Source organism: Pan troglodytes, chromosome 16, assembly GCF_028858775.2.
Source record: "Pan troglodytes isolate AG18354 chromosome 16, NHGRI_mPanTro3-v2.0_pri, whole genome shotgun sequence".
In the NCBI taxonomy this organism is placed as follows: domain Eukaryota; kingdom Metazoa; phylum Chordata; class Mammalia; order Primates; family Hominidae; genus Pan; species Pan troglodytes.
The window spans coordinates 28,804,037-28,831,894 of NC_072414.2; the positions used below are offsets into that span (position 1 = coordinate 28,804,037).

Sequence of the window (27,858 nt, forward strand, 5' to 3'; positions counted from 1 at the left end):
GTTGAAGCTTGAGAAAGATTCAGTGGGGGTGTCACAGAATGATAATATGTGAAGATCTAAGAGTAGGCTCTACCTGATTTGCTATAAGGAATGTAGGTATTATCAAATAGATTAATTAATTAGGTAAGTGTATTGGAGGTAATATTCTGAAATAGTCTGCTTTTTTCTTCTACTTTTCTAAGTTCATGACCTCCTTTCTGATTGACCCAAGGAAACCCCTAGTAAGGAAGAAGTCAAGAGGTCAGGTGGTTGTAAAAGAGAATTAGGATAATTACAAAAGGATCCAAAATGTACAGATCCTGACATTTTAAATGTAGTTTTGTATCAATGAAATATCAATTTGAAAATGTCCATAAAATAGTCTTATAATGGTCATAAAAAGCCATTTTCTTGAGAGAGGAATGTCTAGATTATTCTTTTTTCTCTTATTTTTGCAAGAACCAAGCCTAGAGCACCTGCTCAAGTTATTTTCCCTTTTTCTCCCAGAGAATATTTCTTCTCCCTGTAAGGCTTAGGTAGAAGAAAGATACGACACAGTGAAAGGGAGCAATCTACTCCTTTTAGACCCAGGGTATTATGGAAGAAATTAGGAAGATGGAAAGGGTGGAGAAGGGGAAGGAAAGTACCTCAATGGTCCCTTTCTCCATACTTCATCCCCAACTTGGAGGTGACCCTTCAGAGAAAGTTGTCTTTTGGTATATATACAGATACATTGAAGAAAATACCAGAAGGAGAATGGTCCTATGCCAACATGAGATACTTAACAAGCCAGAATGTGTAGCTGGCCACCAGATGGTTTATTTCGCCCTTCCAAGTCCCTCTAAGTTCCTAAGTGGCATGAATACAGTGGACCTTCCAAGGTCCATTCCGAACAGGATGGTGTGACTCCATGGCAAAGGCAGACCATCTGGCCTAGAGGCTGACTGGACGGAGCCTCTGGCAGTGGCAGTGCCTGAGGAGTCAGCAAGGGCTGAGAAAGGACATGCAGGTCAGAATGCACCACTGGGCGCCAATAAATCAGAGAGAACCCACCGTATGTATTATACCAGCTGTAGACTTCAGCCACCGAAAGCCAACACAGTGAGTGGCAGCCTAGATGGACAAGTGACAATGAAATAAAAAGCCTTATCCTCTACCCCTCCTACAAGAATTCAAAAGTTTCTTGAGATGTCATGTTGGAGAGGAGATGGTCAGAAGGGTGGGAGACCAAAATTTCTGAGAGATAAGCATTTTTCCTCTGGATATTAAGGACTATCTAATGACCCCTATTGGCTCAGATTAAGAGAGAAACCAGAATGGACTTCAAGTTAGCATGACAAGAGCAAAAATAAGGAAACTGTATTTTCTCTGCCCATTTGAATTTTGTTCTTTCCCATTATTAGGATAAATCTAAAAATGATTGTTTGGAGAGAGTAAATGATATTAGTTTGCAAAATCATGCAGTCTTGGTAGAGGAAACAACTTTTTAATGAAAATTGCAATTCCAGAATTAGGAGGTACCCCTTAAAGTTTGGAAAACTTAGTTTGGAGATAAATAAGAGGAAAGGGTAATTTTATATAATCATTACCTGAAGTTATGGTGAAGGCTGAAAGTACAATAATTGAAGAGAAGTTTAGATAAATTAGCAGATGCTGTAAGTCTCAAATATGTTAGTAAAAACAAAACAAATGAAAAAACAAACAAAACCTAAGGCCTTTGGAAGGCATGCTGTTTAAATAAGCATTATTTGTTACTACTGCAGAGATCAACTGAGTTAGCCATTGGTGTGATCCAGAGTAAACCCAAAGCCACTAACCAGAGTAGTGGGTCTCATGTTTTGTGCATCTATATATATTATAGCATCATATATATGAATAAACATATATCAATAAAAACAACATATAAAAAAGCTCTGATATACTATTGGTATATCATGGTAGGTTAGGGCAAGTTTGAAGAGGTTGCTTGGAGAAATAAGTGAAAAAATATTGAAAGAAGTAAAGTAAGTAGTTGCATAGAGAAAAGTGAGAAGATCTGAAAAGTAGATATTTGCAAGATGTATACAAGGGACAAATAGAAGTCTTTATAAAAGTGGTGGCAAGAAGAAGCAGCTGTTAAAGGATCATTATTGCACAATAACAACAACAAAACTTTTACATAGTGCTAGGTACTAGTCTCAGCAATCTACATACATCAATTCATTTGAGCCCCTCCAAAGCCCTTCGAGGTAGCTACTATTATTCTTGGTATACCTGCTTTACAGATAAGGAAAGTGAAACATAAAGAAGTTATAAGGCCGGGTGCAGTGGCTCATCCCTGTAATCCCAGCACTTTGGGAGGCCAAGGCTGGATCACCTGAGGTCAGGAGTTTGAGACCAGCCTGGCCAACATGGTGAAACCCCTTCTCTACTAAAAATACAAAAATTAGCTGGGCATGGTGGCATGCACCTGTAATCCCAGCTACTCGGGAGGCTGAGGCAGGAGAATCACCTGAACCCGGGAGGCAGAGGTTGTAGTGAGCCAAGATTGTGCCACTACACTCCAGCCTGGGCGACAAGGGCGAAAAAAAAAAAAAAAAGGAAGTTATAAAATTTGCCCACAGTCATGCATCAGTGCCAGGATTCCAGCACAGGCTCACTAGCTCCTGAGTACATGTTATTTTTGTAACTTCTACAATTTTATACCATTCTAAAAATCAAAAAGAATTTAGATATTCAAGCAATAAACAATTTGGATTTGGGGCAATAGCACTTACAACCAGTTTTTGAAAACTTTATGCCCAAATGTAAAAGTAATTTCATTTTTTCCTGTTGAGATAAATAAGCACTAAAATTCCATTTTGACCTAAATTAATAAGAAGGAATTCCATTTTAGGAATTTATATCAAAGATATAGAACACATATGCATGAAGACATATATACGAGCATATTTATTATAGTGTTTGTGTTCATAAAACACAAAATATCAATCTAAATGTTTAGCAATAGAAGACCAATTAAGTAAATTATGTTTTATGCACAATGAAATAGATTACCTCTTTCGAAAGAATGGATAGAAATCTATAGGTGTTGATGGATGGAAGGATCTCCAACATATATCCTTAACTGCAAAAAGCATGGAGCAGAAGCGTGTATAGCAGATGTCTTCCAGTTGCTTACCGTTTCTCTGCTCTGTTCTTTGCTGGTGGAGACCAACCTATATGGACTATACCACTGGGCTTCTAGATCCCATGGCTGCTGGTTGGATTTGGCCACTGGGAACCCCTGCATGGCACCAGAGGAGAGGAGCATGAGGTCACAGCATTCATTCCCTTTTGGCCTTAGGCTAACTGTATCACTACTCCTCTCCTACACGACTTCTTCCTTCCAAGTTCAGGTAACAATAGCCATCACATTCCTCATTTCTTTGAGCCTATAGATGTGACAGCTCCACTGATACTACCTTGGGTTACTAAACTATCTCCTTGTGGTTCCCCTATATAATAATTCATATGTTCGCTGATAATTTCTTTATTTGTAAACTGTTCTCCAATTTTCCAAGTTTGAATGTTCTTTCTGCTTCCTATTATGACCCAGTTATGCTACTATGTTAATACGAAAAAGAATGACCAAGTGTGGTGGCTCATGCTGGTAATCCTAGCATTTTGGGGGGCCAAGGTGGAGGACTGAGACCAGACTGGACAACCCTGTCTCTACAAAAAAAAAAAAATTAAAAAATTAGCTGGATGTGGTGGCCTGCCATCCCAGCTACTCCAGAGGAGTGAGGAGTGATCACTGCACTCCATCCTGGGGAACAGAGTGAGAGCCTATCCCCCCCCCAAAAAAAAGAAAAAAAAGAAAAAAAGAAAAGAAAAAAGAAAAAGAATGGTGGATATATAGAAATAGACACTCAAATATTCAGATAATACACTTAGAATGGTGTGCTGAAAATGCTAACAATAACTGTCAGGGAGAGGAAATCCACTGGGGGCTGGGAATGGAAGGCTTATCTTCATTGTATATCTTTTTGTATTGTTTGAGTTTCTTACCATGTCAATATATTAGCCATTAAGGAAAATAATAAAATAAAATGTTGTAAAAATAATCCAAACTTTACCTTCAAGACAGGAAAAAATTTAATGCAGAAACTGTGTCATAAAGCCCAAAGTCTAGTTTAGAGAATATATGTAGATGAGAATTTAGTGCCTGTAAGGTCCATGAAATTGAGTTGCACATGACTAGACATATGTTCTACTCAAATATTATTTTTCAGATATCTTATAGGATCTAATATGTATAGCACTATACATATTAACATATATTCTGTATTTTGTAATTATTGGTCATTGTTACTATTTTTATTTAGGTTTAAATTACAAATATGATTCACAGGCTAGTCACAATCTTCATTTGGACTAAATGTGACAAGTATTCAAGTTTACCTTTGGCTTTATGAAGTGAATCTTGGTCTTACCTTTCCATTACATCTTGAATCAACAGTTTTGCAAGCAATGAATGCAAAAATTAAGTTGTCTTTTTTTGGCAACAATTTAGCAAAGGCATATGTTCCGAAGTCAAATGACTTCGCTTCAAGTTGAAATCAAGAAATGTTTTGAAGCATATTCATTCGATAATAATTTGCTTCAAAATAAGCATCATGCTTCTTTTTAATGCGACCCACTTCCTTAACATGTGACTCAACAATATGGTAAATGAAAAAACAAAGTGCTCTCAAAAACAGCCTCCAAATACATTCCAGTTCATGGGATTTGGGTGCCTGTGTTTCTTTGTTATTTAGGTCCCCACTTTATAGCTGTCTATGCAAACCCCACCATTTTCTTCTTTGTTGCAATGATGACAAACGCTCTGAGAAAGAGGAGCTGGGCCTCTGCCAAGAACCTACTCTCCACTTCAGCATGTTTCAGCTTTCAAGACCTGATTGTTTTCTCCTTTCTCCCAGGGACTACTAGTTACCTCATTACCAGGAAGAATGACCCTTTGACAAGCACAACTGCAATCCAGAATCTCCACCAAATTGTAACCTTAGAGATGCCGATGGCATCAAAAAACGAATCAAGATCGGAAGGTCAGAAAGACAAATGCATTAGTACATCTATAGCCTACAAGTTATTTGGCAGTTTTCTTGGCTTGCAAAAACCCATTTATAAAGTTTCTTTTGACGTATTTATTGCCTTTTTGCTTACAATCTTTAGACTGCCAGGATTCTTAATGTATAGGGGATTCCAGTGTTTGAGATTACTGCCTGGATTTGCAATCCATTTCATAAAATGTTGAACGAGAAACAACAGCTTCCTCCCTCTTCAAACAATCTGTATTACTATCTTACTCAGTTTTTACTACAGCAGAATACCAGTGAGATCAGCCATTTGCTAAAAAATATTTCATAAAACAGCTCAAACTAAAAATGAAGTCAGATAAAAAGTAAACTAAAATAAATGGTGAGCTTGCTATTTAAGCTGCTTAACAACTTGAATTAATCTAACTTTAAACTTCCTCTTGCTATTATCTTAAGTTGATTGAATGTACTAGTTAGAGTTTTCTAAGATCCAGATAGACCAGTAACTAATTGCTTAATTTCTTCAAAGCAACTTGAACTTTTAATAAATAATTGTAATAAGTTACAGCAACCATTTATTCTCTGCTATATGCTAGATATTTTACTTGAATTATTTTTAATCTTTACTGTAACACATCTAGGCAAAATATTAATATACCTATTTTACAAAAAAGGAAACACACTCAGCAATTTTTAGGGACCCAGGAGCCAGAATTCCATTTCTTCCAATTTCCTTCAATGTGTTCACGATGTATCAAGTAACTCGTTCTTTTAGTCAAGCAACCATTTTAGCTGATTTAGTCACTGATTCAACTAATAACATTTACTCATTGTCTTAGATTTGGGAGGCATAGCTTGACAGCTGCAAGGATTATGTTAAATGTCAGTGAAATAATGGAATGTGGATTGGCTCATTTCATCTTAAAGATCCTGCTCACAGGGCACCAAACATTAAACTAGTTTTAATAATTAAATTGATAGACATTTCCTGGAGCAAGAAGCTGTGGCTACATTCTCTAAGTTTGTTGGGTAATACAAAACATTGTGTGGGTGTGCAAAAATCAAGCACACACTGCTAATGAAATCATTATGATCAAGGCTGAAGAGGCTTCACAAAAGAAAAACAAAGCGTCATTGAGTTACTGATCTGTCCAAGAACAGGTTGAACCAAAGTGGGGTGACCATTCTGTGACCTTACTTACTGTACCTTTCGTTGACTACGAGTAGATAGACCAAAAAGCTACCCTGTGTTGAAGATGACATTCCTTGTCCCCATTTCCTAATGGCAAAATTTTTCACTGAAGTCATAGAACAAGAAGTCTAATGTTACCATTTAGGAATGGCATATCTCTTTAAGCCCTTCTCAGTGGCTTTTATGGCAATGAAGAAACCAAACAGCATATTTTCCTTGCCATCTTACGTGCTGTTTTTAGTCTTTATCTGGCAGCATGCCTAGAGTATAAGGGTTTGTCTCTAGATAGATCTTTAAGTCTTTCTCCTTGCCATTTACCATCACTCAAATACTCTCATTATCAGTGGATATCTTAAACTCTGGGTTACACCTCCTTTTTATTCTACTTCCAGAAGTAGAGCTTCTAAAACTGGTGCTTCTATTAATTATACCACTCAGCTGATCGTTTGTCTGTCCCTAAGACGGAGTTGAAAAGACAACAGTTTTGGAAAGAAAAGAAAAGGTAAATAATCCAAAGATAGTTTTTATGTACAAAACAGCATTACCTCTACTTAATATATCATAAAATTTAATGCTCTACAAAGGAGTCTAAGTTCCTAAAAGTAAAATTATTTGCACATTTCAATATTAGATTCCCTATTTTGCTTACACAATTTTACACAGGCCTCTCAGATAGTTGCAGTGTCTTTAATCTCATGTTTTCCTTCATGATACTCTCTCTAACGAACATCCCATAAGTTTCTCACTCTGCAATATTTCCATTTCTAGTTCTTCCAATTTTTCTAAGGCATAAGTATAGAAAAAAATGCTTAAAGGAAACTTAATAAAAGTTACCATATTTCTGTTAAGTTTCCTGACATGTTAATGTATATATGGGGAAATAATTTATATAGATGAAAGGGAGAAATCATATATTTCCATTATCCTTGACAGTATCATGAAGGGCTTCAAGAAGTAAGTGGCATTTGAGTTGACTCTTAAACTTGGTTCAGTGGTGGACCAAGACATTCCTTGTTTAATAATAAGATGAGTAAAGTCACGAGAGAAGAAAAGTGAATGGGTTATCAGTGGCCTGCTGAGTTCTCCGGTGGGATTTGAGTATCAGTGTATCTGATATAACTATATCTGATATAACTCACATTTTTGCTCAAACAAGCCTTAATCAACTAATCAATGCCTTGGTAAGATGGCATAATTCATCCAGTCTCTCCATCCAGTCTCACTCTTACATGTGCTGCCTGAGCTGCTACAGCTTTACAGCCACAAATCAGTCACTATGTTGATATTCAACCACAGAACTTTCCAAAGTAAACCTAAATGAAAAGGTGAGCTGCCTCACTTTCTTCTAGTCTAGAAAGAGAGTTGGCCTTAGACACAAACACCTGGAGGCTAAGTGGCTGGCAGCCAGGAAGAGATGGCAGGAGTGGAGACAGACGTCATCTGGGATGCCCATTCTGGGATTCACCCATGACAGTTCCCACTGCTTTTTCTTTTTCTAGCTCCTCCTCCTTCTTGTTCTCTCCCTAAGAGAAGAAAAAAGATTAAAGAAGATATTTGTCCATCTGAAAATAAAGTAGCTTTTTCTCTCCACTACTGCTCCTACAGAGGTTCTGTAGGACACAGAAGCCAACTGCATCTAGTTTGATGGAATGTTATGCTGCTGAGCACACAGAGGAATATATTACAGAAAAATTCATTCTGCATGGTAAGAACTGGCCATGGGCTGTGTCCATTGAAGTGATGTGTCATAAATCTAGTGGCATGTGGCATTTCACATCATGGAATACTCCCCACATCATTGCCAGAATTTCTGGTGCAGCTAGCTTGAATATTTCCTGTCTACTCCATTCCTTCTTCTAATGCCTGGTGACTGAAATGAGGTTCTCTATCACCTCTTACTTGAAACACTGCAAGAATATCTCAACTGATGATGATGGTGATGATGATAGTTAACTTTCGTTGAGAGCTTTCGATGGGTCAGGCTTTTTTTCTTTTCCGCACATTCTTCTTTTAAGAACTTTTACTTTGAAATAATTACAAATGTACAAAAAAGTTGCAAGAAGTATGCAGAACTCCTGTACAACTTTTTTTCTCAGATTCACCAATTTTTACATAAGTTTGCAATATTTGCTTTAGTATTCTCGCTCTCTTCTTCTCCATATTTTTCCTAAGCAATTAAGAGAGTTAGTTGTATAGATAATGCTACTTTACTCATTTACCTTTCAGTGTATATTTTCTTCAGTGTATATATGTAGTACAGTCACCAAATTGAGAAAATTAACATTGATACTTTTTCTAATCTCAAGTCCATATTCGAATTTCATCTATTTCCCTGATAATGTCCTTTATAGCAAATTTGTCCACTACAGAATCCAGACTAGGATCATAAATCACAGTTTTCATGTCTCTTTGGTCTTCTTTAAGGTGGAATCTTTACTTGGCCTTTCCTTTGAAGCATACAGGCCAGATATTTTATAGACTGTCTCTCAATATGGATTTGTGTGATGTGTCACGTGACTACATTCAGGTTGTGCATTTAGGGCTGGAGGACCAAGAAGTGAGAATGTGTTCTTTTCACAGTGTCACATTGGAGGCACATCGTCTTTATTGGTGATGTTAGTTTAGATCACTTGGATAAGGTATTGTCTGTTTTCTTCTCTGCATAGTTAATTTTTTCCTACTGTAATAAATAATCTATGATGAGATACTGCAATATCATATAAATATCCTGTTCTTCATCAACTTTGCTCCACTAAATTTAGCATCCATTGACGATTCATGCCTGAATCAATTTCTTTCTGTGATGTTGCAAAATGAGGATTTTCCTTTTTTTCTTTTCTTTTCTTTTCTTTTTTTGAGACAGGGTCTCTCTCTGTCACCCAGACTGGAGTGCAGTGGCACAAACATGGCTCACTGCAACCTTGACCTCCTGGGCTCAAACTATCCTCCCTGCTCAGACTCCTGAGTAGCTGGGACTACATGTGCGCCCAGCTAATTTTTTTTTTTTTTTTTGAGACAGAGTATCACTCTGTCAGCCAGGCTGGAGTGCACTGGCAAGATCTCGGCTCACTGAAACCTCCACCTCCCAAGCTCAAGCAATTCTTTGACCTCAGCTTCCTGAGCAGCTGGGATTACAGGCATGTGCCACCACACCCAGCTAATTTTCTTGTATTTTTAGTAGAGGCAGGGGTTTCACCATGTTGGCCAGGCTGGTCTTGAACTCCTGACCTCAGGTAATCCACCCGCCTCAGCCTCCCAAAGTGCTGGGATTACAGGCATGAGCCACCGTGCCCGGCCACATCCCGCTAATTTTGTGTGTGTGTGTGTGTGTGTGTGTGTGTGTGTGTGTGTGTGTGTGTGTTTCTTGGTTTTTTTTTTTTTCCGCAGAGACAGGGTTTCACCATGTTGCCCAGGCTCGGGAAATGGTGATTTTTTTAAACTTCATTATTCCCTCTATATTAGCTGGCTTACTACTGTAAAAGCAAGAGCTTTCTCTTCTTATTTATTTATCTATTTATTATTATAGACTCACGGATTCCTGTTCTTTTTTTTTTTTTTTTTTTTGGATTCCTGTTCTATTCAGTAGACAACAATCCATTACTTCCTTATTTATTTTGATGGAAGCCTCTTCAAGCTGGCTTCATGTACCTTTTGACAGGCCTTCATATTTTTGGGAGCACTTCCTCACTTTCAGGCACTGAAGATATTCCGAGCTCATAACTTTTCCTGCTCCAGCCATGAAATCTGTAGGGTATATTTTAAACATTTTATAAATAAATAATTTCCCAATAAACCTACAGGATATGTACTATTAGCATTCCCATTATACAGATGAAGGGATTAAGACACAGAAAGGTTAAATAAATACTCCTAAGTCATAGCCTTATTAAATGGTGAAGTCAAATTGTTATTGCCTCCAATCTTGTGCCCACTCTCACTCCCCAGCCCCAGCCAAATTTATTCTCCACAAAGTTAACAGAATGATGGATCTCAAATGCAAACACTGAATCTCTACCACGCAGCAATACCTTAGTACCTGGTATTCACGCATTAACTACTTGTTGAAGTGAATTGGCTTAAACTGACAAAGAACTAATGAATAAATCATATTCCCACTTTCTCCTTTGCCATCTTTCAGTTATCTGGCCCAAGGATCATAAAAGAAATTCCTAGAATGAAATGGGAAGAGAAAGTGAGGATGTTGTCATACCTTTTAGGACTGATGTAAAGATCCCTCTTTTGATATCTATCACTATGGCCAATCTGGATCTACTTATGCCCTCTGCATAGAAGAGGAAGCTTCCACCTCTCCATCTGAAATGCTGATGTAACAATCTCTCATTATACTCTCCTACATTCTCCTAACTCTGAGAACCTTTAGCTTCTTTTCTCCAAGAAAATATATAGCCCTTGTGTCCCTAAATTTACACTCAGCCTGTCACCCACTTTGTGTCTTCATTTTCTTCTTTATCTAACTTAGACCCAATGGTTTATTAGCTCAAATACTCCCAAACATGTAGTCTTAACTTCCAAACTCTTGTTACCCTGCAAACTCTCAGATCTAGAAGAACCCAAGCATCTCACTCCCTCACTGAAATTGCTGAGCACTTCTGGAGAAAATTACACAATGATATGGATGGTTGGCACCACAAATCTCCCTTGGCAAGGTTCAGCAATCTTATGACCTGATCTTGATCAGCTCCCTCTCCTATTCCCCTCAACAATGATTTTAAGCTTTTGCCTCTCTCTTTATGTCCTTTCCCTACCATCCCCTTTCTCTGAGTGCCTCCTACAACTGGGAGAAAATCCAGTTTATCAAGCAGCATCCACATTATTTTCTCAGCCCCACACCACCATTTAATCCATATGTATGCCTGCCTTTACTTTCCTCTTTATGTCTCATTGAGGAGGTGACTTTTAACTTTTATAGAACTTAGCTTATGCTCTAAATCCCAGCCTCTACTACAACCCTCTAATATTCTTTCATTAATTTCTTTTCTCTTTTTCTATATCGTTAATCTCCATTAATTTATGTCTTCTATTTTATTGCTTTATCTTTAAATATATAAGCCCAGTTATTTCATCTTAGAAAGCAAAACATGCCCTGATCCTACATCTTCCCTTTATCTACTGTCATATTGCTTTTTTTCCATGACTAAGATTCTTGAAATTAGTTTACACCCACTGCCTTCACTTTCTCACGTCCCTTTTGTTCCTAACCCACTTCAATCTGCATCTACCCATGCCTTGCCACTGAAACTGCCTTCTCTGAAGTCATCCATGACCTCTTAGTTGCTAAATCCAATGGGCATTTTTCAGGCCTTATATTTTTTGACTTCTCCCTCCCTCCCTTCATCTTCTTTTACCTTCAAAAATATTGGTTAGACATTGGGGATACCATAGTGAACCCAAGATACCAGACCTTGTCACCATGGAACACATAGTCTATCTGGGGAAACAGACATTAAACCAATCATGACATAATTAACTATTAATGAAGTATAACTGTGATAATGATGCAAAGAAAATTTAAATGTTATTATGAGAATAGAGAATGTAGCTTAATCTAGAGGGGAAATGGTCAAGAAAAATTCTCCTGCAGAAGTGGCATTTAAACTGAGATCTGAGAAATGAATAGCAGTTAGCTAAGTTACAGATGGGGGACAGTGGAGGAAAGAAGAAACTTCCAGACCGAGGAAACAGAATGTGCAAAAGCTCTGAGGTAGGACGAGGCTATACTATTTGAGCAATGTAATGGTGGACAACATGACTGGATTAAAGAGAATAAGGGGATTCCAGATGGGGCTGAAGATCGGGGGACAGAAGTGAAATCAGTCAAGGCCTTAGAACATTTTAAGAAATGTGGACTTTATCCTAAGAATGGTGGTGGGTTTCCATCAAAGGATTTTGAATAGGAATATGAAGAGATCAGATTTGGCTCCAGAACCCCCAATGGTGAAGTCCAAATAAAACTAGGGTCGTGGCAGCTGAAACAGAGAGAAACATATGGGTTAAAGATGCATTTAGGGGCATAATTATTAGGCCTTGGAAATTTATTGGATTTGATACCCCTTGTGGAGGCATTGGGGATGAAGAAAAGAAAAATAAATATCAAGGATAAAACCCAATCTCTAGCACAAGCAACTGGGTGGATGGTAATACCATTTACCAAGACAGTGAACACAGGAGAAGGTGTTTCCTCCGGGGTGAAGATCACGAGTTTAGGGCGCCTCTTGACCTATAGAGATGTCTACTGGAGAACTGAATGTATAGGTCTAAAGCTCAAATGTAGGTTCTAGGCCAAAAATAGAAAACTGGGGAATCGTCAGCCAATGAAGGGTAACTGAAGCCAAAGGACTCTATAAGACTGACTGTGGGGAAATGGAAGAGTGAAGAGGGAGAAGCCACATGTCTACTCAGTCACACATACCCTCTGACCTGCAGCCAGGCCCAACTACCAGTTTTCTGTATGGCCTTATCTTTCTCTCTTTTTTGTTTGTTTGTTTGTTTGTTTCTTTACATATACTATTTCCTCCTGTCATGCCTTTCTCCTCACCTCTGCCTTAATTCTTACTTATTCCTCAAGACAGTTCAGGTGCCAATTCCTCTACAAAGCTTTTCCTTCTCTTCCCCTGGTCACGTAGTTGCCTCCCATTCATTAGATGTTGCTTCTATCAGGTCTTATAATTCCCCAAAGATATCTGTAAAATAGCAGTTATTACACTGTAATGTAATGTTAGTCACCCTGCTAGACTGTAAATGTCTTGAACACAGAACTCTACTCATATCTCATTGAGTCTCAGGGCCTAGCACAGGGCCAGGCACATAATATTTCTCAATGTGTACTTGAAAGGAAGCAAAAAGGTTCTTCTAGGAAAAGTTTCCTATGTGAGTCATAGAATTCCTGACTATTAAAGCCAGAATGGACCTTGGATATTTTCTACTCCAACCTATTTTGCAGGTGAGGAAACTGAGGCCCAATTACAGAGCTAATAAGTGGGAAACAATATTTAGAATCCAGTTTTCCTGGCTCTCAGCATAGTGGTCTTCCCATTACCTAATAACCAACAAACCCATTGAGTAAGCTATTTACTCAATGACTTGCCCATGAAAATGTATGCTGTGTGGGTCTTTTTCAAACATGGAATATTAAATGATAACTGTACAGATGTGAATATATAAGCAATTAAAGTGACCTACACAATATAGAACAAATGGAGAATCTAAACTAACAGAAGTGTTGAATTCTTATATGATTAATAAAAGTAGAAGATGTTAAAATTTTATGAATTGTTCACATGAGGTCCTGTCTAAGCTTAGGGGTAGGGGTGGTATAGGATGTTAACTATCCCATTAACAATAATAACTGGTATTTATTGACTGCTCACCATGAGCCAAGTACTAGGATAAATTTCATCATTCATTAATTCCTTTGGTGAGCATGTGAAAGCCCTATGAGAAGTTTGGAAGTGTGAGTTTGCCTAGGGTCGTGTAGCTGATGAGAGGCTGAGCCGGCATTGCGATCCTGGCAGTCTGACTGTAAAGTGATGTGTGAAGCTGCTGAGCTCTCCTGCCTTCATTATTTAAACCTGTGTGTACTCCCTCCACTTAGGCAGCTCTGGTTGCCACCTTCTTCTCTTTGCCAGTCTCTTTTAAAAAGGTTAAAAGGGGAAGAGTTGTCCAAAGTCATCCCTAGTTGACAGAAAATAAGTGAAATAAACTATTCTCTCTTTCCCGACCATCTACTTGGATCTGAAAAAAATATTTAAATGAAAAGATAAAAATGTGTTACACATTCATAAGCTAGGTTCCATTATATTTGCTTTTTTATTAAAAAAAAGAATATATCATGGTGCCCTTTCTATTTGTCTGTGTTTCCCTGTAGTTTTTGGTGTTGGTGCTCTTGGATTATAAACTCTAGATGGCAGTGATTAAGTTAAAGTTTTGTGCGGTCTCTGGACAATGGTATGTATATTGCATAATACATAATAAACACTATTTGTAATTATAATAAGGGTGAGTCTGGAAGAGGTAAACAAAGGTATAAAATTCATCTTCCGTATGGTTATTATTCCATTTATGAGAAGTCCACTAAATTCACTGAACCATATCAGGCCACATCTGTTTGAAAACCTACCAGTTTTTACGAACATTAAATAAAACTGGTTAGACTTAATGACCATTTATCATATTCATACAAAAATCATGAAATGGAAACTTAGCAGAGAGGAGGCCACTGATAAAGAAAAAAAGTTCTAAACACCAACAGGTTTGATATATTATTTTTTATATTTGAAAAAATCAAGTATCGGCTATTTTTGCTCCAGAACTTTCTGTAATTGGCGGGTCTTTTACTTTTGCTGTTGTTTTCTTTCTTGCCTGAGTATTAACCTAAGTAGCATAGATTCAGAAAACATGCCCAAAATATTTATACATGTATTTTCTCACGAAACTTAGATATTTGAACCTTAAGAGAAATAGCTTGGATGAAAAATTTTACCACAGGGAGAAACAGCGAACAGCCTTAAACAGAATCAAGATAAAGCTGGGGGAGGTGTTGGTTGGGAAGAGGGGGAGGTGACAGGAAATGAAAAAAGTTCTCCCAGTTTCATTTTATAGGTGAAGTAGATTCTACTTGGATTAGACCTTCTAAGTGACTATGACAGAGGGTAAAGAGAGGTGGAAAGGAAACTTTGAGTGACGTTTCTGACAGCAGGCTACAGAAATAACAATTTGACAGAAGGGGCCATCATAAATATAAGAACATCTCAGGCATGAATAGGACTTCTTAATGTAAAAAATATGGAGCATGTGTAGGATTCAATTTGGGGTGAAGAGAAGAGCCAGGTGGGAAGGTTACCTAGAAGCCAGCTATTAGTGTTGAAGTCAAGGAACTCTGGTATCCATTTAAATATTCCTGGTGAACATTTTTTGGAGATTTTGAAGTATCTTTCTCAGTTATTCCTATTTATATCTAGTTCTAGCTTGATTGACTGAGCTGACGTGTAACCAATAAATAGAGAAGTTTGGTATTTCTATAAATACAAAGTTTGTTTTTGTGCCAATACTGGCATCTATTTATCCTGCAGGTAGAGGATAGATCTCGTTTTTGCCTAATTAAAACAGACATCACAGATCAAGAACAGGTCTTCATGTCAGCAAACAGACCAATCACTCTCTTCTTGTTATTTAATAAGAGTTTCATTATCAATGTGCTGGAAGGAAAAATATTAGTAAAAATTCTGCATATAGTATTATAAATACTACTGTGTTATAGAGGGCAGAAAATGGGAAAGCACCATATAATAAGAAAAATTGGCCTGAAGTTAAAAGCTTTGGGATGTTGTCAAAAACCAGAGCTAACTAGTTTTATGAATTGGACTAGTCAGTTGCCATCATTAGGCCTCCAATTCTTTGCTGGAATGATAAGAGAAGTTGTCCAAATTATTCCTAAAGTCCACCATTCAGCTCTGAAACTCATGACAAGTAAATATTCTATTTTGAATTTTCATTAGGTTAAGGATTTAACAATAAGCTGAAACAGGATGACTAACCCATAACATGTTCCAGAAAAATATGAAATGACATGTTGAAGAGCATTTAAATTGAACAAAACAGATTTGTGTGTGTGCCACTATTGATATACAAATGTTGAATGTGTTTTACTGTATCTACTGAATGTGATTGATAGGAGAGGCATCAATTTCAAGGTTTGTGAATTTAAGTAAATTGTTGTCAGTGGTATAGCTTCTTAAAAAAAATTATATCTTTACAGTGAACAGACAAATTGAGACAGGATATACATAAAGCATCAATTTAGCACAAATATCCACTTACAATTGTGAAATATATATATATGTAGTTGGGAGTTTTTCAGAAAATTTGAGGAGCATTTTTTAAATTGCTTATGCTTTTTAGAATGCTTAGCATTTCTGTTTTGAAAACAACTTGTCTTCCTTTTCAAAATGTATGTGCGAAGCTGGCTCTGATGTCAGAATGAACCATTTTCACAGGATTGGGTCAGCTCCCACTCAACATTTCTTTTACAGAAAAGAAGCCGGTGATGAGGCAGTATTTGAGCTCGTTAAATCTCAAACCCCCAGCGTCTTTTCCAAAGCACTACAAAACTCTTACATGTATAATCACGAGGAGGAAAAGAAGAGAATATAGTTTGTCTTTAACTAAATTATTAAATCCTTGTTTTGACCCTTTCCTTTCTACCTTGATGCTTTCTGCCTCCACCTTTCATTTAAATTTCCTCACTTTGGGATGAAAAAGCATGAGTAAGTGTGGTGCATAAAAAGGAAAACAAGCAAATAAATAGAAAACTTGTCTTTTCATCTCTCCCATTGCTGCTTTCTTTTCCCTCTCATTTCTCTCTGCATCGAACTTCAGTTGTGTCTATTTAAATCCTTCCTATACCCAGGATATTTTAGGTTTCCAATATTTTTAAACGGAATAAAAATAGTTTAAAAAATGTTAAATGCATGTCACAAATATTTTACAGAAAAACTTGCTTTGAAACATAAGTGAATATCAAGTCGGGAAAATAAAAATTTTCTTCACAAAATCTATAAGTGTCTTCCTTCACTTTAAAAGGTTTTTAAAGCTTATGAAGGAAGCCACTGGAAGCAAGTTCATGTTTAGCAAGACTAGCCAAAAAAAGAAAAAGAAAAGAAAAAGAAAGAAAATAAACTGATTTAATGGGAGCCCACCCTGGGTCTAATTTCAAAGTTTCCATTTATGTCATGTCAGATTTGGGGAGACTGAACCCTCATTGAATGCACTGGGCTGACTCTCTCCCATGCCTGATACCCAGGGTTCATGACTGCAGTTCCTGGCACAGTCATAAATATTCATACCTAGACTAATAATTTGCAAGCCAAATTCATTTGGCTTTTTTCACCCCATCAATCTTATAATTAATAAGGGTGGTGCTCTTGTTTCACTTTCCTCCAAAAGAAAAGATAAATGAAATAAAGAGTCATCCTGTAAATTTAAATAGGAGTGCCTCTCACTGATTAAAAGCTGATGCTATCATATAATGGTGGAAGGGGAGGCTTCAGCTATTTCTCTCACTGGTGGCTGGGGCGAGGTGAGGAGGTGATGATGGATAATGCAAAGGAAGCATTTCCAGATGTGGCAGCATGAGCCTTAATCTGAAGAGTTTGGTTATCTATTAAATAATGCATAGGAGAATGTTGAGATATTATGTTAGAAAAGAGTTGTAGGATATATATTTACAAATTGCACTCTTACCTAGTATTTTGATAGATGGACACTGAATGTAGCTGGACATTGAATGTAGCATGCCAATATCCAGAGAATTGGATTCTGAACAGCCTGCAGTTTCTGCCTGCAGTTTAGAAATTTAGACATATTTTAGAAAATTGTTAAAATTTGCTGATCTTTGCGTCTTCAAAGTAACTGCCTTTGAATTAGTATGATAGCTGTGTTCCTAAATCTAATTGGAAAGACATGGTTTCCTCAAAAACATTAAAAGAGGTATATATATATCACAAAATAATTTTACAAATAAATCACAGTACATACGACACAATGTGAATTGTCTGCTCCTATTGGATTTTCTAAGATCTTTTATAGCAAAGCAGGAGAATCAAATTGAACATAATTTTGAAATAAAATTTTGATAATTGAGTTAAGCAGCTTGATCTTGTCAATCGCCTGTGACCTTAATCTATTTACACTTCATTTAAACATTCAAAAAGTCCCAAGGCTCATGGATAAGCTTCAAAGTATGAACAACGGTCTTCACTCTGTTTTGGTGGGCAATATCAACCCTTTTGAGCAGATTATTTAATCTGTTTTAAAATTAAGAGACCTGGATAAATAAAGAAGCAGGAAAAGCTTAACTCTGCAGTTAGGTATTCACTTCTAACTTCTTTGAGGGTAACTTACTTTAAAGATGTGATTATCTGTTATTTTTGTGTATTGGTTAGTTAGCTTTAAGAACTCTTGATACTTGAGCTATTCCTGAGACCCACCTAATTTATGTAAAGGCAATGGAAGGGGATACTGGGCACTCTTCATATTCTTTATCTTTAAAGCTTGTATTTGTTTCATTCTTTAAAAACCGACTGTGTTCAGGGCAGTCCCTCTTTAAACATGTCTAAGTGCATTTGCACAAAAGATATATTTTACTTCTTAATTCTATGTGAATGCAATTACACATGTGATTTACTGCAAAAAAGAAAAAAGAAAAGAAAAGAAAAGAAAGAAAGAAAGAAGGAAAAAGAAAAACTGCTTTCCTCCGCTGACCTTTAAAAAAGGAGGGTAAATGAGAGAGAAGCAATACTGACTGACTGGGCCTCCTAGTGTTTCCCCGACCTGGTCTAGTCAGCGGCTTCCGGGATGAGAATGGTCTGAGATCCTAGAGGCCGTGGTGATCTGGGTAAGTGGCACAGGTGGGGACCCCAAGGCGCCTTTACAAGGAGTTCTCAGCTGGTGGGGGAGCTCCGTCCAGGTTTCTTGTAGAGGTGTGGAGGGGGCTAGGAGGGAACTATCTTGTCCTCACCCTCTGTCAAACCCTTCTCAACTTTGCTTGGCTGAGGGGGATCATCTTGGAAAACTCACGGTTAGGTAATAAAGTCTCTTTCCTCTCCTACTACTTTTCAAAAGCAAAATTAGACCCACTTAGAGCTTGTGGGTGTTTCTGGGTCCTTGCTATTGATCTCCCAGGTCACCAAAACAACTCAGCAGCTCCTGCAGGTGTGTCCTCCGAAGGCATGGGAAGAGAGATCTAGGAATGGCAGAGGCGCAGTGGGAGAGAAAGAGAGAGAGGGGAGAGGGGAGAGAGGAGAGAGACTGGCTCTGTCACCCTTTCTCCTGCATTCTAAATCTGGCTTGAGAGAGAGGACAGAGGAGAGAGACTGGCTCTGACAGTCACTCGTTCTCCTGCATTCCAAATCTGCTTTTGGAGCCAGAGGCAGCCCTCCATCCTGGTGCCACCCAAATGCTAGACTGCTAGATTGGGCTGGGCCTGAGCACTGCCGAGCGAGCTTCTCTGCGGGCTGAGCGCTTCAGGAGTTCGACGCGGCCGTCCTCGGCGCAGACTTTCTCGCCGGCGGACGTGGGCTCTGGTGCAGTCACACTGTGGCGGCTCGGAGGCGCCCGCCCTACGCTGCTTCTCCAGGTCCTGAGAGTCGTGGGGTCCTGAAGACTGGATCTCTTCCTAACTCCATTCCCAAAAGCCCGCGAAGAGCGTGGGGGAGGGGGAAAGTGAAAAGCACCCTTCACCTCACCCAACCCCCACACCCTCTGTGAGAGGTGGCACTGCAAGGCCCACAGCCGGGAGGAGCCTTGCTCCCTGGCCTGCTGCACCCCAGCTTCCTGTCTCGGGGGAGCCAGCTGTGCTCCTCCTCAGCCGGTGGGGGCGGGGGGGAACCGAGGGGGGTTTGCAAATGGATTTTTGCTTGTTTTAACGTTCTTCCCTTTTTTGTGTGAATCCAGCTGCTGTGGAGGCGGGCGCGGGCGGCGGGGTAGGAAGGACTGGGATAGGATCGGGTCAGGGAAGAGGAGACAGCAATTACAGAGCTTTGTGGATGTTTGTGGGCATACGTGCCTAGGTCACCGCATGCGTGTGTGTGTGTGTGTGTGTGTCTGTGCGTGTGTGTGATGGGGTGGGGGAGAAAGAAAGAGAATGTACAAAGCTAAGGAACCCTAGACCAAATCAGTTTGTGGAGCTCAGAGACACGCATCAAACCCAGCTACTGTCGCCTCACCTAGGGGTCTGGAATAGACACACCTATTGCTTGGGGTTCATTTAACCCTTTTTGTGCCTCAGTCCCAAGAACTTTCTTTGTTTTCCAGCACCGGGGAGAGAGGCTGTCGGGAAGAGTGGGGCTGGAGTGGCCGGGCAGAGGTTCACACTAGAGAGCTGGGCTCAGGGGTGCCGGGCTCTAGGGTGCTGGCTCAGCTGCCAGTGCTCACTCCTCTGGCCAGGCGGCCTGCCCTGTCTCCAACTCTTTCGTCCAGGTGAGAATGAAGGGCTTTCTTTGCATCGATTTGGGTCTTCTGTAAGAAGGGAAATTATGAGTTGTGATATTTTTATTTTTTAAAATGACGCCTGCTTGAGATTCTGTTCACCTGGCAAAGTGGAGAGTTTGAAGCTGAGAAGAGTTTGAACAAATGAAGCTGAGAAGACTTTGGACAACGCCAAATAAATATTGTGAATGATAACTTGTGTTAAGGCTAAAACTTTTGCACAGTGATGGGCACTGGCTCATTACTGGGATAGAAATAGCCCTCACAATACATTGTCTATGTGTGTACACAGTGTCCTCAGTATCTTCAACATCCCAATTCTCTTGGGTTTCAAAAGGTGATTGGGCTGACACAGTCCAAGAGCCCACTTCTTTGTGTGTTTCAGAGAAATACTTTGGATTAAATGGATCAGCATGAAATACACAAAGACAAGCAAAATAGAGGAGGGGGAGAGGAAATTAACATTAATTCTGGGAGAGGTGAGGAGAAAGGGGAACAGGGAGAAAGAGAGGGAGAGGAGGAGCAGGAGGGAGGGAGGAAGAGAGAGATTTTTCACACGTGCAGACCAAGGGCTTTGAAGCCTTCGACCCTGACCCCCAAACCCAAGTGCATCTCACAAAACAGGTCCGGCTCATATTTCAGGCGGTCTCCTGGCCAGGCGTCCGCGGTCCCCGGGGCCTTAATTCACTCCTGCCCTCTCTGCACAATGACTTTCGAACCTGGGAAAATAATTGCATTAGAGCAGATTACTTATCCGTCTTTTTCTGTTCGACAGAAGTCTATTAAACTCAACACAGCCATTACCAGCTGAGCTCTAGAGCGCGCCTTCATTAAGAAAATTAAAATCATACTTTTGAACCTAAGCAACGCCTGCGCAGGTCTCAGGAGTCCGCGTCAAATCCCTGTATTTTCGAGAACTCGATTTTTCCGCCAATCAATGTCTGCTTTTTGGATACCGTAGATCAGGGTGTAAAGATTGAGTGTGATGACAATTTCTCGGAAGATAGGGACGTCTGAGCTCTGGAAGTACCATTTCTCTTCTCTATCCCTACCCCCTCCTCCCGCCGCCTCCTTTCCTGGCGTGGCTCTTTTCCCGGGAGCTTTCCAGTTAGAGGCTGCACACCTGTCCGGGCGTGCCCCGGGATTTGGGTAGCAGGTGGGGGCGGCTGAGGCGACATGGAGGGGATGGTGGGTTCAGGGCCCGGGAACCCCGGGGGTGAACTTCCTCAGGTGACGTCTGCGGCCGGAGGCCCGCACCGAGTGCACGTGTTTCACACACGCGCGCGCGCACACACGCACCAGAGCGCGGCGAGGAGACTGTCCCCCTCCATTGCGTTTCACAGCGGCTCCGGGACCAGTGTGGCCTGTGAGCCTTTTGTCCATCCGGGCGTGGGAGCCTGGCCTGGGAACAGGGCAGGCCGTTGCGTATGCCTGGGACCGGGAGCTTCGGTCCCTTTGGCGGGGTCTTTGGCCTCTAGGGGCCTGTCTGGGTTTCCTTCTTGGTTTGCTAAGAGCAGCAGTAGCGCCAGGTACGCCTTGGAGACTGTAGGCGGAATCGCTCCAGCTCCTGCTCTCTCCCGCGCCCCAGCCTGGGGCGGAGGGAACAGGTGGGAACCGCGGGCTGGAAGGAGGGAGACGTCCCCTACCTCCACTCCGGAAGCCTCGGGGTAACGTCTCCCGTTGCTCTAGCGGAGTTCAGATCTCCAATTCCAGTTTCAACTGGAACCCTCACCGGGTCTGTCTGCTCAGTTAGGAGGGGGTGCGTTTGCATTGATTTTTTGTGGCATCTGGAAATTTGCGGTGTTTCAGGAATAAATTTTAGCATGTTTTTCTTTTCTGTTAGCCACTGCCCTCCGTTTCTGCATTTTGTTTTTTAAAATATTAATGACTGTGTATGTCTCTGAAAGGTCCACCCAACTCAGGACTCTAAAGGAAACATAACGGCTTTTGCACATTTTGGGGGCGTCTTTCCTTAGGGGTCTAGGAGCAGAGAGGTGCTGCTTCCATTTTTGTCAGAATGCTCAGTCATAGAGTTCTCACCCCCTCTTTCTGTCTAATACGGCTTTGGGGGGTTTGTGAAGGGAAAATAGCACCCCCTCCTCCTCCCTATCAGCACTCAAATACAGGATTAGGTGGAGTTACCTGAAAGTGTATATATTGTTGTTCCTTGGCAAGTGTTTAATTCTCTTTCTCTCCATTTCTATCTGGTACAAATGCCTACAAAACCCCTTTGACGAAACTCAACAAATAGATGTGGACAAGCGAACATCTTTTACATCTCCACAGCTTTCAACTCGCTAATTGGTGAATATTAAAAATATTTTTCCAGGAAAAAAGAAAAACAAACAAACACACCTACACTGCTGTTGTTCGTGTTTTCTTCTCACCAAAGGTAGACACATCATTGGATTTCTTTTTCCTTTGTAGCAAAAGATGAGGAAATCAGAAATGAACCGCAGCCTTTTAACAGTAGCAATTCCAAGACTTTTGAAACAGTTTTCTTTGCTTCTGTTTTCCCTTCTTTGCCCTTAAAGCAAAACAAAAACAAAGACAAAAAAGGAAGAAACATCATTCTTAGTGAAGAGTTTATTTTGTTGCCACAATAAAGGGATGGGGGCAGTTAAGAGCTACTTGAGATGGTAATGCTTAGTGATCCCATTCTTTTACTCATAATCTTCAAGTGGTTTAAGATTAATGGCAAGGGGTGTTTTCCATCTCTTCCTAAGGACCTTCACATTAATTTACTTAGAACATTGACCAGACTGTCAATGTCTCCAAATTTCATTAAGTCAAACAGAGACAATACAATGAGATGATCATATTTCCTTTATATGTGAGAGAAATATTTTTATTTGGATTCAACTGCTATGAGGGACACCCCCTTTCTTGTCTTTATTATTTTGTTGTCTTTGTACAGATATGTAGATAGCTATATATAGATATTTTGTATATATACCCACATACGTATATACATATATATTTGAATAGACTCATATGGTCTGCAGATAACTTCCCTTCCACTTCTGAGCTTAACGGGGACCTTTCAAACAGTCAACCCCAGTTGCAGGCAGTAGATTCTGCTTCCCCAGAACAGGATTTATATTTAAAATCAGTTTGAACCCAATGGACTTCCTCAAAACAGACCCCCCAAAATGATAACAGCTTGGAGTATAAATATTTAACTTTACCTCAGTTGTCACACAATAGCCCCAGCAAATCTTCAAACACAATCAGACTGAGGCATCACTTCACTGGCCTGAAGACCGGGTTGTCTCCCACCTCTGCCTTGCCCTAGGAGCGCTGGTTCTAGGGAGTCACCGGGGTCCCTGTCCCCTCCCTGAGTGTCTCCAAAGATGGGAATGGGGGTTGGAGAAGGGGTGACACAGGGCTTCTGGGAAGAAGCGAAAGAGGAGAATGGATTCTTAAACCAGAAAGTCCTGCTACTCTGGCAAGAAATTAAAGTCCAGAGACACACCTTTCCCTTGCTGTCCTCCCTGCCCGTGTTCCTTCCCCCGCGCCTCATTTCTGAGCACTGTTTTAACAAAATCCCAAAATCCGGTACTTTGGAAAGCAAAACCAAAAACTCCCTCAGAAACAAAAGTCGTTCCGCGGTGTAGATTGACACTCGTTATGTGGGGGTCTGGTTGCGGTCAGAAGACTTATCCGAGTCAGGGCTGCATTGCCAACGCCTTTCCCAAGAGTGGAGGTTGGCGGTGCAGGCGGTGCGGCTGCCAGCCTGAGATTGTTCCGGCTCTCGTTACCTGTGCGCCCTCGCGTTACATGGTGCTCATAAATCCCGCGGCAGATTAACTGGGAAACCAAGAAAATGCCTCTATGCACCGAACCGTTGAAAAAGAACCAAAATTCTCTCAAATAGTAGCAGTCTCACACCTTGCATTGGACGTGAAACACTATAGTAAGATCAAATGTCAAAGACATCGGTTATTTTGGTGCACTTCAGCTACCTTTTCCGTTTCCAGCAAAATTGAGAAGTACGACCCCAAAAAAAGAATAGACACACCCATGGAAAAGACGTGTGTGTGTGTGTGTGTGTGTGTGTGTGTGTGTGTGTATGTAGCTATGGTGACAACTTTTAAACACTTTTTCTGCTTAAAAAAAAAGATTCGGACAGGGTCTGGTATTGCTTTGCGTTGCAGGAAAGGGTCATTCTGGACAAGGAACCGTCTGAATTCCGAAAGCTATCCCTCAAGACTTTTCTAAACAGTGCGAGTTTCCTGGGAGTTTAATTTTGTGAGGATGCAAAATATTGCTTTGTATTGGCCTCTTTCCCCATCAGATATCCATTTTTAAAACGTCTACAGCATCTATTAAAAACATTTCCTTGGACTCGGAATCTGCAGTTCTGCAGGAAAAACAAACTGTAGCGAAAACGCAGAGAATACAGAGATGTAGAAAAAGGAAAGGTGTCCTCTGCCAAGGCTTTTGATAGTTTATTCCCCAGAGGCCAAGCGAAGGTGGGGGGTTCCTTCGCATTTTATTATTATTATTATTATCAGTTATTCATTTAAATGTTCAGTCCTTGACAAGGTATTCCCCTGCCGCGGGATTTTGCTGGAGAATGGACGTGGGGGCTGTGGAAGGAGTCAGTGAAAGGTGGGGTGCGCAGAAAAACAAGATTCGCTTCGCAGGGGGCTGACCCGCAGCGTTCTGCTCTACTTGCCAGCAGGGGGCGCTCTGATGTTAGCTCTGGACTAGACAGCAGAGCCACTCTGTGCTTGCAAGACAGGCTTGGCAGTTTCACGCAGCTGCAAAAGGAAAGGGAGGGGGGATTGTAGCTCCTAAATCCTCAACAGCTATTCCACTTGGGTTATTTACCCTCGGTTCGAAATGCTTCTACGTCTCACTTTACCTACCCATCCGGCTTATAGTGCCTCCCGTTCCCCATCCACCTCTTTCTTTTCATCGGCATCTACGCACCACATGTATAATCTCTCTCTCTCTCGCCTTGAAATATACATTAATGCAACTTATTAAATGCGACGATGAATAGTCAACATTTTTTTCGCCTGTTGGTTCCGCTGATCCAAGCAGGATTTATTTGCAGATCTCACGTCCAGGAGCCATAATGCATGATTTTTTTTTTTCCTTAAATAAAATTGGTCAAATGTTGACAACCTTTGAGCCAATCTAACACTCAAGATTAGTGATGGGAAACTAATGAGAAAATATCAGATCGCCCAGCCTGAGGGCTGCCAATTAAATCTTCGCTGATTGAAAAATAAAAGCGGACTTGGGGTGTGAGCCCAGCTCAACTTCATCTATTAATTTAACATGTTGCCGGGTTTATGCCTTCTCTTCTCTAAACAGCTTCCCGTAATACAGCTTTCTCCTCTTCATCCCTCAACCTAAAAGCCAAGTGTTATTTCTCAGAATATTTCAAGAGGTCCAAATCTGGATGATCATTTCTTACATGGTAAATATTAGGCCTTTAAGCAATATGATTTAACTAATTAGAAAATTTACATCATTAAGTCTCAGGGAGAGAAAAAAAAAGAGAAACAAATCTGCCAGTCATTTTAAAGGAGACAGGCACTATTGAAGTGTGAAGAAATCGGCTCTAATTCAAAAAGGCAATCGGGCAGAAAAAGCCCTCAACATTACCCTGCTAGTTATTAATCAGAAAGGGCTCTCTCCTCCCCACACCGCCTCCCTTCTAAGCACTGAGTTTAAGTTCGTTTTTTTGCCAGTGGCCCATGTCATATTTATATTGAGGTTTTGTCTGCTAAAGGATTAAAATTTGAAAATGTTTCAATAAGAGGAAAACAGAATCCTCAAAGGGAAAAATATCCACAGAATCACCTCTCTTCCAGACAAGTAAACTTGTAATAAACAATTCTCACGCCCCTCTTATTTTTTTTAATTCTTTCGTCTTTCTTCCCATTAAGTTCCTATTTTGAAACCTGCTTGGTGAGAACTAGATAAAGTCTTTGTGTTCTGCTCCCCTCCCCCTCCTTTCTTGCATCTCCTCCCTCCTCCAAAGCGAGAAACTTAGACTGAAAGCAGAAAAGTACAAATACATTAACAAAGCCCCACTCACTTGATAAAAAGGCCATGGTCTAGGCTTACATGTCAGGAATCTAAGGGAAGGGGGCTCCGTTGGTGGGTCTACAGACAGAAGGTGATGAACTAGAAATTTCCCCCACCTATGTGTACTATTCAATATAGTGTGTGGTTAGAGAAAAAGGAAGGCAGGTGGGTGAGAATTATTTTAAACTGTATTGTGGTGTTGTGTGGCTTTTTCTTTCTTCTCCTCTTTTCTATTCAGCTTAAAACAGCAGCCTCATTATATCTAGGTGCCCCTTCCCATCATACTCTTACTTAAGCCCTTGGTACACCACACACATCGCCTTTTCCCAAGTCTTCTCATTCCCAGCAAATTAACAGAAGAAGGAACTGCAAAAGGAACTTTGTGAGTAGTTCCATTTGGAAACCCAGGCCCTTCCTGGCATCTCTGAGGATTTGTTCTTAAACGGATATTGGCCTCAAAAAAATGTAATAGCAAGCCTTAGATATTCAATTTCCCTTCATTATTATTTCTTCTTAAATTATAAAGAGGTCCCAAAGGCTCATTCTTCTGCCTTGTCCTATTCTTCTCTTATTATGTTCCCTCCTGGCCTCATTTTCTTCTCCTCCTCTCTGCCTTACTTTCTTAAAGTTTCACTACCTTGCTTCCCATCAAGTCTCTGGGCCTTAGAATTCTCAAGTCTTTGGGCTTCTGCTGACCTTGAACAGCTCCCAGCATTAATTCAATGCCATATTCCTGGTTACCAGATTTCAACTTTGCAGGAGAGAGCAGTAGCAGACCTGGGCTATTAACACACCACAGTTAATTCTCTGCGGGAACTTTTACTAGGTGGGACTTGTGGAAGGAGAAAACGTCTGTAAACAGTGCATGCTCCTGAGGGTGGGGAATGATTTCTGATACAGAAGCCAGAACACATAAAATATGGCCATATTGGTGAAAGAGCCAGTTCCGAGTTAGCATTTGGTTAAATAAGGAGAGGGAAGAGAACAGGGGGACCCTGGGAAGAGTTTAGAATGCTCCCCAAATGCAGCTCCTTTTCTGACCATTAAAGAGCAGATGTGAGTCGAACGTGCTCCCCTTTGAGAAAGATTAGAGTAAAATGGACACCTCTGTCACTTTCAGGAGGCAGGACACAGAGAGGTGAAAATATACAAGACAATGGCCTCTGGCGCTGGTGGGCTTCCTTGGCGGGCTCCCCACCTTTTGCCCCGTCCCTCTTAGAACCCTTCTTACCTTTGTTGCTTCAATTTGACATGAAACCATGGGATGTTCCTGGGCTAGGTTCCTCGAGAGGAAAAAGACCACGAGAATCAACCCGTCTCCTGCATCTACTCCGAAGTCAAGAGCATTACAATAAAATTTACAGCGCCTTTAAAAACTCGCAAGTAAAGCATTAAAATTCTCTTTAATTGAGAAAATATTGATTTTTAAGTCTAGAAAAAGCGAAATCGTAATTTAGCTTCAAACTTTCAGGCGAGAATATAGCGTATTATGTCGCCGTATAATGGATCCACCCTTTCCGCCCATGCAACATCACATCTTTAATTGCTCTACTTTATGAAGTGATAAAGACAAAAGAT

General features: G+C 40.4%; 1 long non-coding RNA gene across 1 annotated transcript; it reads right to left on the bottom strand.

Moving 5' to 3' along the window:
• Window positions 1–5,552: 5,552 nt before the first annotated feature.
• On the bottom strand, window positions 5,553–27,624 carry LOC736464 (uncharacterized). The gene is made up of 7 exons (XR_002939604.3): window positions 27,512–27,624; window positions 23,421–23,623; window positions 22,588–22,759; window positions 20,850–20,951; window positions 17,488–17,584; window positions 9,877–9,972; window positions 5,553–7,751 (listed from the first exon to the last, which is right to left on the bottom strand). It is a non-coding gene; the product is annotated as an uncharacterized LOC736464 (long non-coding RNA).
• Between the last annotated feature and the right edge of the window lie 234 nt (window positions 27,625–27,858).